This window comes from Stenella coeruleoalba, assembly GCF_951394435.1.
Source record: "Stenella coeruleoalba genome assembly, contig: scaffold_72, whole genome shotgun sequence".
Lineage (NCBI taxonomy): Eukaryota > Metazoa > Chordata > Mammalia > Artiodactyla > Delphinidae > Stenella > Stenella coeruleoalba.
Genome location: NW_027645862.1, coordinates 1,333,598 through 1,349,349, shown reverse-complemented (window position 1 = coordinate 1,349,349; position 15,752 = coordinate 1,333,598). Strand labels below are relative to the sequence as shown.

At 43.6% G+C, this 15,752-nt stretch overlaps 1 long non-coding RNA gene across 5 annotated transcripts in view; it reads right to left on the bottom strand.

Annotated features, from left to right (window-relative positions):
- LOC307181512 overlaps positions 1-15,752 on the bottom strand; it is a 508,875-nt gene that overhangs the window by 82,633 nt on the left and 410,490 nt on the right. The window contains exon 5 of one of the 5 annotated variants that reach the window (XR_013826938.1): positions 7,283-7,433. The exons of the other annotated variants lie outside the window; for them this stretch is intronic. This is a non-coding gene — a long non-coding RNA (uncharacterized lncRNA). Of the gene's footprint in view, positions 1-7,282; positions 7,434-15,752 lie in introns of those variants that run through there. 5 annotated transcript variants of the gene reach the window in all.

The following is a 15,752-nucleotide window of genomic DNA, read 5'->3' as shown; positions in this document are numbered from 1 at the left end:
TTTTAGGTATTCTTCCTTCAGCTAAAACATGCATGTGGAACCCAGAGTATGATCAACCATGTGATCGGGAGACGTGTTCAAATATGTCTCAGTTTTCCTCCCCTGGTACTCGGGTGCAACATTCCAGACGCTTTACTAACACTCTCCCCACTTGGAGAGTCAGCGCCTTTAACCTCCTGTTTGGCCCAGTTTGCAATTTCTGCGGAAGATGAACAGGAATAGTGAGAACCAATGAGAGGCTAGCTGGAGGTGTCTGGACGGGCAAATTTAACTCTCATTTCCCACCAGGAAGAGGAAATAACCAAAGGCTCAGCGTGCCGTACCGGAACCAGATTAGGGCCTGAAGCCATCCTGCGGTGTTGCGGCCAGCTCAAAAGAAAGCGAGTTGAAGAAAGGAGCTCAGGGGCACTGTAATTCACAAACCTGCAGAGTTATAAATGACAGCTATCGTCCAAAAATAGACTGAAGTAAGGCTGCCAAGAGGACTTGAAAGCGGGGCAGAATTGCAGGAAACCGATTTCAGGAGGTAGACTGGAATTGCATTGAAAGCATAGGAAAAGAGGCAGAACGTCCACAATGATGCACTTGGCCAAAAAGGGCGTATGCGTTTTTTACTGAATATATTCAGGAAAAAAAGCATACGCCCTTTTTGGCCAACCAAGCAAGCTTGCAAAGGAAATCTGCACTACAATGAAGTCTCACTTCCCCCTGGTCAAAAGGGCCATCTGAAAAAAGTGTAAAATCCAGAAAGGCAGGACAGGCCATGGAGAACTGGGAGCCTTGTTATGCTGATGGGCGGGATGTAAATTGCCAACAACCACTCGGGAGAAGTGTATGGTGTTTCCTGAAACATCTAAAAAACAAAGCAACAGAGCCTAGGGCACTTCCACTTATGGTCCTATAGCTTAGGGAAATTAAAATCAAAAAGACACAGCCACCCCAAAGTTTGGGACGCCTACGTTTACAAGAACCTCGTTTACCGTACAATTTCAATATCACAGAAAGTGAAAAATGGATAAAGAACTTGTGGTACTTACGTACAATGCAGTATCACTCAGCAATGAAATCTATGTCATCAGGCCCGTAGCAGCATAATGAGTGGATTCAGGTATGATGATTCTAACTGAAATAAGTCACACAGAAAAAGAAACATCATAAGATATCAGTAATACACGGAATGTAAACTTGGCTACACAGGAACTGAATTACAGAACAGAACAGGGTCTCAAATTTAGAAAACCAACTTATGCTTGCTTAAGGGGAAAGGTGAGTTGGGGTGCTGCATAAAACCAGAGATTGAAATGAGCACAGATAAAGTTCCTTAAGCCAAATATGGAATAGACAAGAGCTACTCCTTGCTCAACGAAATGGACTCAACACCCCATATTAAACGCCTAAGAATGTACCTGACTAGTAAGTATCTTAAAACCTATGGATTGCTATGTCTCCGAAAGAGAATCAAGCATGTGTACAGGGGCATAAACACAGCAGTGATAGGATTGGAGAGGTTCGGTGAGCAAATGAAGACCCTTTGAAGTCATATTGCATGGTACCCATTACACGGGTCTTAACTCTCCAGGTTTAATGTATTCTTCCTTCAGCTAAAACATGCATGTGGAACCCAAGTATGATCAAACATGTGAACGGGAGACGTGTTCAAATATGTCTCAGTTTTCCTCCCCTGGTACTCGGGTGCAACATTCCAGACACTTTACTAACACTCTCCCCACTTGAAGAGTCAGTCCCTTTAACCTCCTGTTTGGCCCAGTTTGCAAATTCTGTGGAAGATGAACAGGAATAGCGAGAACCAATGAGAGATTAGCTGGAGGTGTCTGGACGGGCAAATTTAACTCTCATTTCCCACCAGGAAGAAGAAATAACCAAAGGCTCAGCGTGCCGTACCGGAACCAGATTAGGGCCTGAAGACATCCTGCGGTGTTGTGGCAAGGTCACAAGAAAGCGAGTTGAAGAAAGGAGCTCAGGGGCACTGTAATTCACAAACCTGCAGAGTTATAAATGACAGCTATCGTCCAAAAATAGACTGAAGTAAGGCTGCCAAGAGGACTTGAAAGCGGGGCAGAATTGCAGGAAACCGATTTCAGGAGGTAGACTGGAATTGCATTGAAAGCATAGGAAAAGAGGCAGAACGTCCACAATGATGCACTTGGCCAAAAAGGGCGTATGCGTTTTTTCCTGAATATATTCAGGAAAAAACGCATACGCCCTTTTTGGCCAACCAAGCAAGCTTGCAAAGGAAATCTGCACTACAATGAAGTCTCACATCCCCCCGGTCAAAAGGGCCATCTGAAAAAAGGGTAAAATCCAGAAAGGCAGGACAGGCCATGGAGAACTGGGAGCCTTGTTATGCTGAAGGGCGGGATGTAAATTGCCAACAACCACTCGGGAGAAGTGTATGGTGTTTCCTGAAACATCTAAAAAACAAAGCAACAGAACCTAGGGCACATCCACTTATGGTCCTATAGCTTAGGGAAATTAAAATCAAAAACACACAGCCACCCCAAAGTTTGGATCGGTTCTGTTTACAAGAACCTCGTTTACAGTACAAGTTCAACATCGCAGAAAGTGAAAAATGGATAAAGAAGTTGTGGTATTTACTTACAAAGCAATATCACTCAGCAATGAAATCTGTGTCATCAGGCCCTTAGCAGCACAATGAGTGGATTCAGGTATGATGATTCTAACTGAAATAAGTCACACAGAAAAAGAAACATCATAAGATATCAGTAATACACGGAATGTAAATTTGGCTACACAGGAACTGAATTACAGAACAGAACAGGGTCTCAAATTTAGAAAACCAACTTATGCTTGCTTAAGGGGAAAGGTGAGTTGGGGTGCTGCATAAAACCAGAGATTGAAATGAGCACAAATTTCCTTAAGCCAAATATGGAATAGACAAGTGCTACTCCTTGCTCAACGAAACGGACTCAACACCCCATATTAAACGCCTAAGAATGTACCTGACTAGTAAGTATCTTAAAACCTATAGATTGCTATGTCTCCGAAAGAGAATCAAGCATGTGTACAGGGGCATAAACGCAGCAGTGATAGGATTGGAGAGGTTCAGTGAGCAAATGAAGACCTTTGAAGTCATATTGCATGGTACCCATTCCACGGGTTTCAAAGACGCAGATTTTAGGTATTCTTCCTTCAGCTAAAACATGCATGTGGAACCCAGAGTATGATCAACCATGTGATCGGGAGACGTGTTCAAATATGTCTCAGTTTTCCTCCCCTGGTACTCGGGTGCAACATTCCAGACGCTTTACTAACACTCTCCCCACTTGGAGAGTCAGTCCCTTTAACCTCCTGTTTGGCCCAGTTTGCAATTTCTGCGGAAGATGAACAGGAATAGCGAGAACCAATGAGAAGCTAGCTGGAGGTGTCTGGACGGGCAAATTTAACTCTCATTTCCCACCAGGAAGAGGAAATAACCAAAGGCTCAGCATGCCGGGCCGGAACCAGATTAGGGCCTGAAGCCATCCTGCGGTGTTGCGGCCAGCTCAAAAGAAAGCGAGTTGAAGAAAGGAGCTCAGGGGCACTGTAATTCACAAACCTGCAGAGTTATAAATGACAGCTATCGTCCAAAAATAGACTGAAGTAAGGCTGCCAAGAGGACTTGAAAGCGGGGCAGAATTGCAGGAAACCGATTTCAGGAGGTAGACTGGAATTGCATTGAAAGCATAGGAAAAGAGGCAGAACGTCCACAATGATGCACTTGGCCAAAAAGGGCGTATGCGTTTTTTCCTGAATATATTCAGGAAAAAACGCATACGCCCTTTTTGGCCAACCAAGCAAGCTTGCAAAGGAAATCTGCACTACAATGAAGTCTCACTTCCCCCCGGTCAAAAGGGCCATCTGAAAAAAGTGTAAAATCCAGAAAGGCAGGACAGGACATGGAGAACTGGGAGCCTTGTTATGCTGATGGGCGGGATGTAAATTGCCAACAGCCACTCCGGAGAAGTGTATGGTGTTTCCTGAAACATCTAAAAAACAAAGCAACAGAGCCTAGTGCACTTCCACTTATGGTCCTATAGCTTAGGGAAATTAAAATCAAAAAGACACAGCCACCCCAAAGTTTGGGACGCCTCTGTTTACAAGAACCTCGTTTACCGTACAAGTTCAATATCACAGAAAGTGAAAAATGGATAAAGAAGTTGTGGTACTCATGTACAAAGCAATATCACTCAACAATGAAATCTATGTCACCAGGCCCGTAGCAGCATAATGAGTGGATTCGGGTATGGTGATTCTAACTGAAATAAGTCACACAGAAAAAGAAACATCAAAAAATATCACTAATACATGGAATTTAAACTTGGCTACAGAGGAACTGAATTACAAAACAGAACAGGGTCTCAAATTTAGAAAACCAACTTATGCTTGCTTAAGTGGAAAGGTGAGTTGGGGTGCTGCATAAAACCAGAGATTGAAATGAGCACAGATAAAGTTCCTTAAGCCAAATATGGAATAGACAAGAGCTACTCCTTGCTCAACGAAATGGACTCCACACCCCATATTAAACGCCTAAGAATATTCCTGACTAGTAAGTATCTTAAAACCTATGGATTGCTATGTCTCCAAAAGACAACCAAGCGTGTGTACAAGGGTCATAAACGCAGCAGTGATAGGATTGGAGAGATGCGGTGAGCAAATGAAGACCCTTTGAAGTCATATTGCATGGTACCCATTACACGGGTCTCAACTCTCCAGGTTTAAGGTATTCTTTCTTCAGCTAAAACATGCATGTGGAACCCAGAGTATGATCAACCGTGTGAACGGGAGACGTGTTCAAATATGTCTCAGTTTTCGTCCCCTGGTACTTCGGTGGAACATTCCACACGCTTTACTAACACTCTCCCGACTTGGAGAGTCAGTCCCTTTAACCTCCTGTTTGGCCCAGTTTGCAATTTCTGCGGAAGATGAACAGGAATAGCGAGAACCAATGAGAGACTAGCTGGAGGTGTCTGGACGGGCAAATTTAACTCTCATTTCCCACCAGGAAGAGGAAATAACCAAAGGCTCAGCGTGCCGTACCGGAACCAGATTAGGGCCTGAAGCCATCCTGAGGTGTTGCGGCCAGCTCAAAAGAAAGCGAGTTGAAGAAACGAGCTCAGGGGCACTGTAATTCACAAACCTGCAGAGTTATAAATGACAGCTATCGTCCAAAAATAGACTGAAGTAAGGCTGCCAAGAGGACTTGAAAGCGGGGCAGAATTGCAGGAAACCGATTTCAGGAGGTAGACTGGAATTGCATTGAAAGCATAGGAAAAGAGGCAGAACGTCCACAATGATGCACTTGGCCAAAAAGGGCGTATGCGTCTTTTCCTGAATATATTCAGGAAAAAACGCATACGCCCTTTTTGGCCAACCAAGCAAGCTTGCAAAGGAAATCTGCACTACAATGAAGTCTCACTTCCCCCCGGTCAAAAGGGCCATCTGAAAAAAGTGTAAAATCCAGAAAGGCAGGACAGGCCATGGAGAACTGGGAGCCTTGTTATGCTGATGGGCGGGATGTAAATTGCCAAGAACCACTTGGGAGAAGTGTATGGTGTTTCCTGAAACAACTAAAAAACAAAGCAACAGAACCTAGGGCACTTCCACTTATGGTCCTATAGCTTAGGGAAATTAAAATGAAAAAGACACAGCCACCCCAAAGTTTGGAACGGCTCTGTTTACAAGAACCTCGTTTACAGTACAAGTTCAACATCGCAGAAAGTGAAAAATGGATAAAGAAGTTGTGGTATTTACTTACAAAGCAATATCACTCAGCAATGAAATCTGTGTCATCAGGCCCTTAGCAGCACAATGAGTGGATTCAGGTATGATGATTCTAACTGAAATAAGTCACACAGAAAAAGAAACATCATAAGATATCAGTAATACACGGAATGTAAACTTGGCTACACAGGAACTGAATTACAGAACAGAACAGGGTCTCAAATTTAGAAAACTAACTTATGCTTGCTTAAAGGGGAAAGGTGAGTTGGGGTGCTGCATAAAACCAGAGATTGAAATGAGCACAGATAAAGTTCCTTAAGCCAAATATGGAATAGACAAGAGCTACTCCTTGCTCAACGAAATGGACTCAACACCGCATATTAAACGCCTAAGAATGTACCTGACTAGTAAGTATCTTAAAACCTATGGATTGCTATGTCTCCGAAAGAGAATCAAGCATGTGTACAGGGGCATAAATGCAGCAGTGATAGGATTGGAGAGGTTCGTGAGCAAATGAAGACCCTTTGAAGTCATATTGCATGGTACCCATTCCACGGGTTTCAACTACCCAGGTTTAAGGTATTCTTCCTTCATCTAAAACATGCATGTAGAACCTAGAGTATGATCAACCATGTGATCGGGAGACGTGTTTAAATATGTCTCAGTTTTCGTATCTGGTACTCGGGTGCAACTTTCCAGACGCTTTACTAACACTCTCCCCAATTGGAGAGTCAGTCCCTTTAACTTCCTGTTTGGCCCAGTTTGCAATTTCTGTGGAAGATGAACAGGAATAGCGAGAACCAATGAAAGACTAGCTGGAGGTGTCTGGATGGGCAAATTTAACTCTCATTTCCCACCAGGAAGAGGAATTAACCAAAGGCTCAGCGTGCCGTGCCAGAACCAGATTAGGGCCTGACAACGTCCTGCGGTGTTGCGGCCAGGTCACAAGAAAGCGAGTTGAAGAAAGGAGCTCAGGGGCACTGTAATTCAGAAACCTGCAGAGTTATAAATGACAGCTATCGTCCAAAAATATACTGAAGTAAGGCTGCCAAGAGGACTTGAAAGCGGGGCAGAATTGCAGGAAACCGATTTCAGGAGGTAGACTGGAATTGCATTGAAAGCATAGGAAAAGAGGCAGAACGTCCACAATGATGCACTTGGCCAAAAAGGGCGTATGCGTTTTTTCCTGAATATATTCAGGAAAAAACGCATACGCCCTTTTTGGCCAACCAAGCAAGCTTGCAAAGGAAATCTGCACTACAATGAAGTCTCACTTCCCCCCGGTCAAAAGGGCCATCTGAAAAAAGTGTAAAATCCAGAAAGGCAGGACAGGCCATGGAGAACTGGGAGCCTTGTTATGCTGATGGGCAGGATTTAATTTGCCAACAGACACTGGGGAGAAGTGTATGGTGTTTCCTGAAACATCTAAAAAACAAAGCAACAGAACCTAGGGCACTTCCACTTATGGTCCTATAGCTTAGGGAAATTAAAATGAAAAAGACACAGCCACCCCAAAGTTTGGAACGGCTCTGTTTACAAGAACCTCGTTTACAGTACAAGTTCAACATCGCAGAAAGTGAAAAATGGATAAAGAAGTTGTGGTATTTACTTACAAAGCAATATCACTCAGCAATGAAATCTGTGTCATCAGGCCCTTAGCAGCACAATGAGTGGATTCAGGTATAATGATTCTAACTGAAATAAGTCACACAGAAAAAGAAACATCATAAGATATCAGTAATACACGGAATGTAAACTTGGCTACACAGGAACTGAATTACAGAACAGAACAGGGTCTCAAATTTAGAAAACTAACTTATGCTTGCTTAAGGGGAAAGGTGAGTTGGGGTGCTGCATAAAACCAGAGATTGAAATGAGCACAGATAAAGTTCCTTAAGCCAAATATGGAATAGACAAGAGCTGCTCCTTGCTCAACGAAATGGACTCAACACCGCATATTAAACGCCTAAGAATGTACCTGACTAGTAAGTATCTTAAAACCTATGGATTGCTATGTCTCCGAAACAGAATCAAGCATGTGTACAGGGGCATAAATGCAGCAGTGATAGGATTGGAGAGGTTCGTGAGCAAATGAAGACCCTTTGAAGTCATATTGCATGGTACCCATTCCACGGGTTTCAACTACCCAGGTGTAAGGTATTGTTCCTTCAGCTAAAACATGCATGTGGAACCTAGAGTATGATCAACCATGTGAACGGGAGACGTGTTCAAATATGTCTCAGTTTTCCTCCCCTGGTACTCGGGTGCAACATTCCAGACGCTTTACTAACACTCTCCCCACTTGGAGAGTCAGTCCCTTTAACCTCCTGTTTGGCCCAGTTTGCAATTTCTGCGGAAGATGAACAGGAATAGCGAGAACCAATGAGAGACTACCTGGAGGTGTCTGGACGGGCAAATTTAACTCTCATTTCCCACCAGGAAGAGGAATTAACCAAAGGCTCAGCGTGCCGTGCCGGAACCAGATTAGGGCCTGAAGCCATCCTGCGGTGTTGCGGCCAGGTCACAAGAAAGCGAGTTGAAGAAAGGAGCTCAGGGGCACTGTAATTCACAAACCTGCAGAGTTATAAATGACAGCTATCGTCCAAAAATAGACTGAAGTAAGGCTGCCAAGAGGACTTGAAAGCGGGGCAGAATTGCAGGAAACCGATTTCAGGAGGTAGACTGGAATTGCATTGAAAGCATAGGAAAAGAGGCAGAACGTCCACAATGATGCACTTGGCCAAAAAGGGCGTATGCGTTTTTTCCTGAATATATTCAGGAAAAAACGCATACGCCCTTTTTGGCCAAGCAAGCAAGCTTGCAAAGGAAATCTGCACTACAATGAAGTCTCACTTCCCCCCGGTCAAAAGGGCCATCTGAAAAAAGTGTAAAATCCAGAAAGGCAGGACAGGCCATGGAGAACTGGGAGCCTTGTTATGCTGATGGGCGGGATGTAAATTGCCAAGAACCACTTGGGAGAAGTGTATGGTGTTTCCTGAAACAACTAAAAAACAAAGCAACAGAACCTAGGGCACTTCCACTTATGGTCCTATAGCTTAGGGAAATTAAAATGAAAAAGACACAGCCACCCCAAAGTTTGGAACGGCTCTGTTTACAAGAACCTCGTTTACAGTACAAGTTCAACATCGCAGAAAGTGAAAAATGGATAAAGAAGTTGTGGTATTTACTTACAAAGCAATATCACTCAGCAATGAAATCTGTGTCATCAGGCCCTTAGCAGCACAATGAGTGGATTCAGGTATGATGATTCTAACTGAAATAAGTCACACAGAAAAAGAAACATCATAAGATATCAGTAATACACGGAATGGAAACTTGGCTACACAGGAACTGAATTACAGAACAGAACAGGGTCTCAAATTTAGAAAACTAACTTATGCTTGCTTAAAGGGGAAAGGTGAGTTGGGGTGCTGCATAAAACCAGAGATTGAAATGAGCACAGATAAAGTTCCTTAAGCCAAATATGGAATAGACAAGAGCTACTCCTTGCTCAACGAAATGGACTCAACACCGCATATTAAACGCCTAAGAATGTACCTGACTAGTAAGTATCTTAAAACCTATGGATTGCTATGTCTCCGAAAGAGAATCAAGCATGTGTACAGGGGCATAAACGCAGCAGTGATAGGATTGGAGAGGTTCGTGAGCAAATGAAGACCCTTTGAAGTCATATTGCATGGTACCCATTCCACGGGTTTCAACTACCCAGGTTTAAGGTATTCTTCCTTCATCTAAAACATGCATGTGGAACCTAGAGTATGATCAACCATGTGATCGGGAGACGTGTTCAAATATGTCTCAGTTTTCGTACCCTGGTACTCGGGTGCAACATTCCAGACGCTTTACTAACACTCTCCCCAATTGGAGAGTCAGTCCCTTTAACTTCCTGTTTGGCCCAGTTTGCAATTTCTGTGGAAGATGAACAGGAATAGCGAGAACCAATGAAAGACTAGCTGGAGGTGTCTGGATGGGCAAATTTAACTCTCATTTCCCACCAGGAAGAGGAATTAACCAAAGGCTCAGCGTGCCGTGCCAGAACCAGATTAGGGCCTGAAGCCATCTGGCGGTGTTGCAGCCAGGTCACAAGAAAGCGAGTTGAAGAAAGGAGCTCAGGGGCACTGTAATTCACAAACCTGCAGAGTTATAAATGACAGCTATCGTCCAAAAATATACTGAAGTAAGGCTGCCAAGAGGACTTGAAAGCGGGGCAGAATTGCAGGAAACCGATTTCAGGAGGTAGACTGGAATTGCATTGAAAGCATAGGAAAAGAGGCAGAACGTCCACAATGATGCACTTGGCCAAAAAGGGCGTATGCGTTTTTTCCTGAATATATTCAGGAAAAAACGCATACGCCCTTTTTGGCCAACCAAGCAAGCTTGCAAAGGAAATCTTCACTACAATGAAGTCTCACTTCCCCCCGGTCAAAAGGGCCATCTGAAAAAAGTGTAAAATCCAGAAAGGCAGGACAGGCCATGGAGAACTGGGAGCCTTGTTATGCTGATGGGCGGGATGTAAATTGCCAACAGACACTCGGGAGAAGTGTATGGTGTTTCCTGAAACATCTAAAAAACAAAGCAACAGAACCTAGGGCACTTCCACTTATGGTCCTATAGCTTAGGGAAATTAAAATGAAAAAGACACAGCCACCCCAAAGTTTGGAACGGCTCTGTTTACAAGAAACTCGTTTACAGTACAAGTTCAACATCGCAGAAAGTGAAAAATGGATAAAGAAGTTGTGGTATTTACTTACAAAGCAATATCACTCAGCAATGAAATCTGTGTCATCAGGCCCTTAGCAGCACAATGAGTGGATTCAGGTATGATGATTCTAACTGAAATAAGTCACACAGAAAAAGAAACATCATAAGATATCAGTAATACACGGAATGTAAACTTGGCTACACAGGAACTGAATTACAGAACAGAACAGGGTCTCAAATTTAGAAAACTAACTTATGCTTGCTTAAGGGTAAAGGTGAGTTGGGGTGCTGCATAAAACCAGAGATTGAAATGAGCACAGATAAAGTTCCTTAAGCCAAATATGGAATAGACAAGAGCTGCTCCTTGCTCAACGAAATGGACTCAACACCGCATATTAAACGCCTAAGAATGTATCTGACTAGTAAGTATCTTAAAACCTATGGATTGCTATGTCTCCGAAAGAGAATCAAGCATGTGTACAGGGGCATAAACGCAGCAGTGATAGGATTGGAGAGGTTCGGTGAGCAAATGAAGACCCTTTGAAGTCATATTGCATGGTACCCATTACACGGGTCTCAACTCTCCAGGTTTAAGGTATTCTTCCTTCAGCTAAAACATGCATGTGGAACCCAGAGTATGATCAACCATGTGAACGGGAGACGTGTTCAAATATGTCTCAGTTTTCCTCCCCTGGTACTCGGGTGCAACATTCCAGACGCTTTACTAACACTCTCCCGACTTGGAGAGTCAGTCCCTTTAACCTCCTGTTTGGCCCAGTTTGCAATTTCTGCGGAAGATGAACAGGAATAGCGAGAACCAATGAGAGGTTAGCTGGAGGTGTCTGGACGGGCAAATTTAACTCTCATTTCCCACCAGGAAGAGGAATTAACCAAAGGCTCAGCATGCCGGGCCGGAACCAGATTAGGGCCTGAAGCCATCCTGCGGTGTTGCGGCCAGGTCACAAGAAAGCGAGTTGAAGAAAGGAGCTCAGGGGCACTGTAATTCACAAACCTGCAGAGTTATAAATGACAGCTATCGTCCAAAAATAGACTGAAGTAAGGCTGCCAAGAGGACTTGAAAGCGGGGCAGAATTGCAGGAAACCGATTTCAGGAGGTAGACTGGAATTGCATTGAAAGCATAGGAAAAGAGGCAGAACGTCCACAATGATGCACTTGGCCAAAAAGGGCGTATGCGTTTTTTCCTGAATATATTCAGGAAAAAACGCATACGCCCTTTTTGGCCAACCAAGCAAGCTTGCAAAGGAAATCTGCACTACAATGAAGTCTCACTTCCCCCCGGTCAAAAGGGCCATCTGAAAAAAGGGTAAAATCCAGAAAGGCAGGACAGGCCATGGAGAACTGGGAGCCTTGTTATGCTGATGGGCGGGATGTAAATTGCCAAGAACCACTTGGGAGAAGTGTATGGTGTTTCCTGAAACAACTAAAAAACAAAGCAACAGAACCTAGGGCACTTCCACTTATGGTCCTATAGCTTAGGGAAATTAAAATGAAAAAGACACAGCCACCCCAAAGTTTGGAACGGCTCTGTTTACAAGAACCTCGTTTACAGTACAAGTTCAACATCGCAGAAAGTGAAAAATGGATAAAGAAGTTGTGGTATTTACTTACAAAGCAATATCACTCAGCAATGAAATCTGTGTCATCAGGCCCTTAGCAGCACAATGAGTGGATTCAGGTATGATGATTCTAACTGAAATAAGTCACACAGAAAAAGAAACATCATAAGATATCAGTAATACACGGAATGTAAACTTGGCTACACAGGAACTGAATTACAGAACAGAACAGGGTCTCAAATTTAGAAAACTAACTTATGCTTGCTTAAGGGGAAAGGTGAGTTGGGGTGCTGCATAAAACCAGAGATTGAAATGAGCACAGATAAAGTTCCTTAAGCCAAATATGGAATAGACAAGAGCTACTCCTTGCTCAACGAAATGGACTCAACACCGCATATTAAATGACTAAGAATGTATCTGACTAGTAAGTATCTTAAAACCTATGGATTGCTATGTCTCCGAAAGAGAATCAAGCCTGTGTACAGGGGCATAAACGCAGCAGTGATAGGATTGGAGAGGTTCGGTGAGCAAATGAAGACCCTTTGAAGTCATATTGCATGGTACCCATTACACGGGTCTCAACTCTCCAGGTTTAAGGTATTCTTCCTTCAGCTAAAACATGCATGTGGAACCCAGAGAATGATCAACCATGTGAATGGGAGACGTGTTCAAATATGTCTCAGTTTTCCTCCCCTGGTACTCGGGTGCAACATTCCAGACGCTTTACTAATACTCTTCCGACTTGGAGAGTCAGTCCCTTTAACCTCCTGTTTGGCCCAGTTTGCAATTTCTGTGGAAGATGAACAGGAATAGCGAGAACCAATGAGAGGCTAGCTGGAGGTGTCTGGACGGGCAAATTTAACTCTCATTTCCCACCAGGAAGAGGAATTAACCAAAGGCTCAGCATGCCGGGCCGGAACCAGATTAGGGCCTGAAGCCATCCTGCGGTGTTGCGGCCAGCTCACAAGAAGCGAGTTGAAGAAAGGAGCTCAGGGGCACTGTAATTCACAAACCTGCAGAGTTATAAATGAGAGCTATCGTCCAAAAATAGACTGAAGTAAGGCTGCCAAGAGGACTTGAAAGCGGGGCAGAATTGCAGGAAACCGATTTCAGGAGGTAGACTGGAATTGCATTGAAAGCATAGGAAAAGAGGCAGAACGTCCACAATGATGCACTTGGCCAAAAAGGGCGTATGCGTTTTTTCCTGAATATATTCAGGAAAAAACGCATACGCCCTTTTTGGCCAACCAAGCAAGCTTGCAAAGGAAATCTGCACTACAATGAAGTCTCACTTCCCCCCGGTCAAAAGGGCCATCTGAAAAAAGTGTAAAACACAGAAAGGCAGGACAGGCCATGGAGAACTGGGAGCCTTGTTATGCTGATGGGCGGGATGTAAATTGCCAAGAACCACTTGGGAGAAGTGTATGGTGTTTCCTGAAACAACTAAAAAACAAAGCAACAGAACCTAGGGCACTTCCACTTATGGTCCTATAGCTTAGGGAAATTAAAATGAAAAAGACACAGCCACCCCAAAGTTTGGAACGGCTCTGTTTACAAGAACCTCGTTTACAGTACAAGTTCAACATCGCAGAAAGTGAAAAATGGATAAAGAAGTTGTGGTATTTACTTACAAAACAATATCACTCAGCAATGAAATCTGTGTCATCAGGCCCTTAGCAGCACAATGAGTGGATTCAGGTATGATGATTCTAACTGAAATAAGTCACACAGAAAAAGAAACATCATAAGATATCAGTAATACACGGAATGTAAACTTGGCTACACAGGAACTGAATTACAGAACAGAACAGGGTCTCAAATTTAGAAAACTAACTTATGCTTGCTTAAGGGGAAAGGTGAGTTGGGGTGCTGCATAAAACCAGAGATTGAAATGAGCACAGATAAAGTTCCTTAAGCCAAATATGGAATAGACAAGAGCTACTCCTTGCTCAACGAAATGGACTCAACACCGCATATTAAACGCCTAAGAATGTACCTGACTAGTAAGTATCTTAAAACCTATGGATTGCTATGTCTCCGAAAGAGAATCAAGCATGTGTACAGGGGCATAAATGCAGCAGTGATAGGATTGGAGAGGTTCGTGAGCAAATGAAGACCCTTTGAAGTCATATTGCATGGTACCCATTCCACGGGTTTCAACTACCCAGGTGTAAGGTATTGTTCCTTCAGCTAAAACATGCATGTGGAACCTAGAGTATGATCAACCATGTGATCGGGAGACGTGTTCAAATATGTCTCAGTTTTCGTACCCTGGTACTCGGGTGCAACATTCCAGACGCTTTACTAACACTCTCCCCACTTGGAGAGTCAGTCCCTTTAACCTCCTGTTTGGCCCAGTTTGCAATTTCTGCGGAAGATGAACAGGAATAGCGAGAACCAATGAGAGACTACCTGGAGGTGTCTGGACGGGCAAATTTAACTCTCATTTCCCACCAGGAAGAGGAATTAACCAAAGGCTCAGCGTGCCGTACCGGAACCACATTAGGGCCTGAAGCCATCCTGCGGTGTTGCGGCCAGGTCACAAGAAAGCGAGTTGAAGAAAGGAGCTCAGGGGCACTGTAATTCACAAACCTGCAGAGTTATAAATGACAGCTATCGTCCAAAAATAGACTGAAGTAAGGCTGCCAAGAGGACTTGAAAGCGGGGCAGAATTGCAGGAAACCGATTTCAGGAGGTAGACTGGAATTGCATTGAAAGCATAGGAAAAGAGGCAGAACGTCCACAATGATGCACTTGGCCAAAAAGGGCGTATGTGTTTTTTCCTGAATATATTCAGGAAAAAACGCATACGCCCTTTTTGGCCAACCAAGCAAGCTTGCAAAGGAAATCTGCACTACAATGAAGTCTCACTTCCCCCCGGTCAAAAGGGCCATCTGAAAAAAGTGTAAAATCCAGAAAGGCAGGACAGGCCATGGAGAACTGGGAGCCTTGTTATGCTGATGGGCGGGATGTAAATTGCCAAGAACCACTTGGGAGAAGTGTATGGTGTTTCCTGAAACAACTAAAAAACAAAGCAACAGAACCTAGGGCACTTCCACTTATGGTCCTATAGCTTAGGGAAATTAAAATGAAAAAGACACAGCCACCCCAAAGTTTGGAACGGCTCTGTTTACAAGAACCTCGTTTACAGTACAAGTTCAACATCGCAGAAAGTGAAAAATGGATAAAGAAGTTGTGGTATTTACTTACAAAGCAATATCACTCAGCAATGAAATCTGTGTCATCAGGCCCTTAGCAGCACAATGAGTGGAATCAGGTATGATGATTCTAACTGAAATAAGTCACACAGAAAAAGAAACATCATAAGATATCAGTAATACACGGAATGTAAACTTGGCTACACAGGAACTGAATTACAGAACAGAACAGGGTCTCAAATTTAGAAAACTAACTTATGCTTGCTTAAGGGGAAAGGTGAGTTGGGGTGCTGCATAAAACCAGAGATTGAAATGAGCACAGATAAAGTTCCTTAAGCCAAATATGGAATAGACAAGAGCTACTCCTTGCTCAACGAAATGGACTCAACACCGCTTATTAAACGACTAAGAATGTACCTGACTAGTAAGTATCTTAAAACCTATGGATTGCTATGTCTCCGAAAGAGAATCAAGCCTGTGTACAGGGGCATAAACGCAGCAGTGATAGGATTGGAGAGGTTCGGTGAGCAAATGAAGACCCTTTGAAGTCAT